General features: G+C 50.3%; 1 pseudogene; it reads left to right on the forward strand.

Annotated features, from left to right (window-relative positions):
* Positions 1-1,068: 1,068 nt before the first annotated feature.
* Positions 1,069-3,369, forward strand: LOC125618552 (annotated as a pseudogene).
* Positions 3,370-3,966: the final 597 nt, after the last annotated feature.

The following is a 3,966-nucleotide window of genomic DNA, read 5'->3' on the forward strand; positions in this document are numbered from 1 at the left end:
TCCCATGCAAATGGTGACCGTTTGTTCCCTTTGCCGGGTGACCAATGCAACGGGTGGGTCCTGACTGTCTCTCCCAATCCCCGTTTCAGTCCTGTGGCCACTGCCTATGAAGGCTCGGTTGGCTTTTACCTCTGTAAGTTCCTAAGGGCCGGCCAATTATTTCAGCGGGATCCTTAGTGCTGAGTCACACGAAGCAGGCGAACCGGAGCTTAATTGCCTCCGATTCGGGCTCTGTGTGTGTGTTCTGAGGGGCCCAGCCTGTACACCCCAGATCCACGTCAGCTCAGCATTGCCTAGTGATCTTGAGCAAACAGCATTTAGACAGTTTACGGCTCCCTATGCCCGCGCAGTTGAAGATGTCAGAGACTTGATCTCTCTGCGCCTGCCACCGTGTTACATCTCATCAGTGATATTCATGTTCCCCTTACAGCTTCCTGGTATAAGCAAGTTCTTGGGATTATGCAAACTGCTGCTTCTGTTTCCAGTCCAGATTTCTAGAAATGAAACCCTGCCGCGGTCGCCTCCCACGCTCACAAGCGCCGCGCTTGTCTGCGACCTTAGCAGAGCCGCCCTGGCCTCCGCAGCTCTTCAGCCCGGTGCTCGGCCCCTGGGGCCCAAGCGGCTGCCGCCGAGGCTCTCCGTCCCCCTCCTCCGGAGCACGGGTCCCCTGGCAGGGGGGTGCAGAACGACCCCAGAGCAGGCTCTGCCCTAAGGTGCAGCGGCGAACAGGCCACCGAGGCGCTCGAGGCTGCAGTCCAGCCTTCGGAGGACAGGGCTCGGCACGCAGCCCAGCTCCAACCTCTAGATGCTGCTGCCGGACAGTGTATACAGAGCCATCAATACAGCAAGCAGAAAGCAAATGGCGGCTCCCGCGGAGTGGATTTTCGGCACAGAAACCACAGCCCAGCCAACAATCCCAATCCACAAACTCTCCCTGTATAAAAAATATTCAAAAAAAAAAAAAAAAAGGGCGGGGCACACTGAGCTTTCTTTGCCTCGGGTACTTACAATCCACTGCTGATTACACATTCAGCTTCTCTGCCCGGAGCGAAGCGAAAGAGGAAGCAGATGGGAGCAAAGCTACCGCGGCTCTCTCCCAGAGTTACTTTCATAGAAAATCCTCTTTCACAGCCGGGCTGGCTGTTCTTGGCCACTCGGGAGGACCTAATGAAGATGGTGCGGCCGCCCTACTCATACTCATCGCCATAGCCATCCAGAGCGCGCCCGGGGACAACCTCAAGCTCGCCACATCTTCCAGTTCCTGGCCATCAGCTTCCTTTTCTACCAGTGCAGCAAGGCTGGCTGGCAGAACTCCATTCGCCACAACCTGTAGCTCAACGACTGCTTCAGGAAGGTGACCCATGACGAGGACGACCCAGGGAAAGGTAATTACTGGACTCTGGATCCAAACTGCGACATGATGTTTGACAATAGAAACTTCGTCGGAAGCGAAAGAGGCGTTCCAAGGCCAGAGGAGCTCTGTGGTAACTGCAGAGACTTCCAAGTCAGAACACCTGTCTTCGGGACTGCGGACTGACCAGAGTGGGTGGCACACTGGAGGGATACACACCTCCTCGGTGCTGTGGCCAGTCGCCCGAGACCGAGGGTGCCAAGAATCCCGTGTCCCCTCCGGGGGCCTGGTGCTGGCCTCTGGCTCCTGCATCAGCACCTTCTTCAGCAGCCTCGGCACCCTTAGCATCTGCAGCAGCGGGAGCATCAAGCGCGCCAGCCCAGCAGCTGCTACCTGGGGGTCCAAGGCGCTCAGCTGCCCTCAAGCAGTGCTTTCCCCTGCCACCTCCACCTCTGAAGCCTCCGCAGACACCGTCGCTGAGCACCAGCATGGCAGCAGTCAGTGATCTTCCTACTACAGCCCCTTCCCTACCACAACCCTGGGCGCCAGAGCAGCCCCTTCAGTAGGCCCCTGTACAACTTTGGCAGGGTCAACATCTATCCCTGGGAGGCCTCTGAGGTGTAGGCCATGCTTCTCAGATTTTCATAGCACATCTGAGGTCTCTGCAGTGCGGATTCCCAGTGCTGGTCTGGGGCTGGGCTGATTCTGCGTTTCTCCCTGGTGATCCTGTTACTACAGTGGAGGAACCAGGTGGAACAGGGAACTCCTAGAACCCAGCAAGCTTTTACAGGTTTCCTGAAGATGAACCTCTGGGGAGAAATCCACCTGCATTCAGACCCAGGTAGCCTGTGAGCCCTGTGAGGGCAGGGGTCTGTCCGGTTTGTGGCTCTATGCCAGGTGGTGGGCTCAGAAGTACTTAGGCAGGTGGAACAAGCCCTGAAGTTGCTAGGTGGGAAAGGAAGCAGCTGGCACCTGGAGCCGGTGGTTGGACCCACCAGCCAAAGGCTTGCAGAGCAGCTGTTTGGCTGTCTCCTGTCCAGCAGCTTTCTGATTGTTCTAGAAAAGACAGGTAGTTGGTTCTTTATTAGGAGACCTCTTTGTCTTTGGCCCCCAGTTATGGTTTGTATCAGTGTGTCCCAGGGAAGCCCTACAAATCCTTGAGGTGTACCCAGCTCATAGGTCACCTCTGGTACTCTTGAAGTACTAATTGCAATAAAACCATACAGTCAGGCAGCCTGGGCATCAAGCATTGCTCTAGACTTGACAGGCTTTAGCCCACGGAATCTTCACCTTGCAGGAGTGGTGGGGAGAGCCCTGTCGCATGCTTGCTTTCCATGCAAGGGATGTGGAATTCTGAGATGAGAGGTGACTTGCCCAAGGTCCCAGAAAGGAAATGGTGGAGCTGGGCCCTGGCTCCAGAGCTGGTGCTGGTAACCTGTATCCTAGGTGCTGAAGCAAACTGCATCATGGGCAGACATAAGTAAGTAGGCATAGCAGGAGCTGGATCTCGCTTGATCAAAGACTCTGGTTGAAATAGCAATCCCTGGTGATGTTCCCCTGAGCAGGAAAGGGGGACACACACCAGCTCTGCCTCACTCCTGCTGCCCAAGTCCAAGGTCTGGGGTGACTGCTGAATCAGTTGATGACATCCTGTCCCTCTTAGCTCCTATCCTGTGTATTTCATTTCTTAACCAAGTATTGTTAGAATTTTATTAAAAATAGTTTTAAAATGGAATTTCATAGTTTTTAATATGGTTTGTATCAGTGTGCTGCCATTTGTGGTCAATTTTTTTTTAATAGATGCTTTCATTATCTTAGCACTCCCTTTCACTTCTCAGAGGCATTTTCCCTGAATAACTCTCATGGTCACCCTCCCAATGCCCAGCAGAGACCTGGTACATTACATGGCAAACACTGGGCCATTATTTGTTTAATAGTAACTTATTTAAAAAGAGTTAATTAAAAATGAATGGTTAGGGGCTGGGGTTGTGGCTCAGCAGTAGACCACTCGCCTAGCATGTGTGAGGCCCTGGGTTCGATCCTCAGCACCACATAAAAATAAACAAATAAATAAATAAATAAATAAACTAAAGGTGTATAAAAAATGAGTGGTTGTTGGATTTATGGGAACAGCATTCCACTCAGATGAAGATAGCATCCAATGAGTCACCTTTGTGTCACATTTTTAGACTTTGATGTGAGCATTTTTAGACTGGAATTTTTTAGAATCAGGATCACATGCATATTGTAAAAAAAAAAAAAACCCAACCAAACAAACAAAAAGCCTTTTCCCTATGAAATAGGGAAAAGCAGAATATTCTCTTTAAGATACAATATTTTTTAAAATTTTTTATTTTGAAATAGGGTGTGGAAAAAAAATCATTATGATTATGTCATCATTACTTTTTAACCATTATGCAGAAAGACAACCAAAGAGATTAGCTACTCTCCTACTGAAAAGTACAGAAAACTGTTTCTAAGGATATTTTTGAATGTGAGCAAGCATATGAACTTTTATAAATATTGTTTCTAGCACAATTCTATAATTATAAATTTATAATGTGAACCAGAGCAGCAAAGAAAAAAATTCTTAGGAAAGTAAACTGCATGCTGAG

The sequence above is a fragment of the Marmota marmota genome, unplaced genomic scaffold, assembly GCF_001458135.2.
Source record: "Marmota marmota marmota unplaced genomic scaffold, marMar, whole genome shotgun sequence".
In the NCBI taxonomy this organism is placed as follows: Eukaryota; Metazoa; Chordata; class Mammalia; order Rodentia; family Sciuridae; genus Marmota; species Marmota marmota.